The sequence below is a fragment of the Chiloscyllium punctatum genome, unplaced genomic scaffold (genome assembly GCF_047496795.1).
Source record: "Chiloscyllium punctatum isolate Juve2018m unplaced genomic scaffold, sChiPun1.3 scaffold_1150, whole genome shotgun sequence".
NCBI classification, from domain to species: Eukaryota; Metazoa; Chordata; class Chondrichthyes; order Orectolobiformes; family Hemiscylliidae; genus Chiloscyllium; species Chiloscyllium punctatum.
In genome coordinates, this window is record NW_027310884.1 from 2,298 (window position 1) to 2,500 (window position 203).

Consider the following 203-nt stretch of genomic DNA (forward strand, 5'->3'; position numbering starts at 1 on the left):
GAGTATGACGAGCCGTTGCCGCGACTCCCAGTCCACCTCGGCGGTGGCTGGGCCGGGCGGGCGTCTGCTCGGGCGAGTGCCGCCCCCGCCTCCTCGCAGGAAGTCCGCTCGCCGACACGCCGCCACGTGCACGCGTCAGTGACGCTGCCGAACCGATGGCCGGTGCCCGTTCCCGCCTCTGCTTTTCCTAGGGCAAAGCTGCT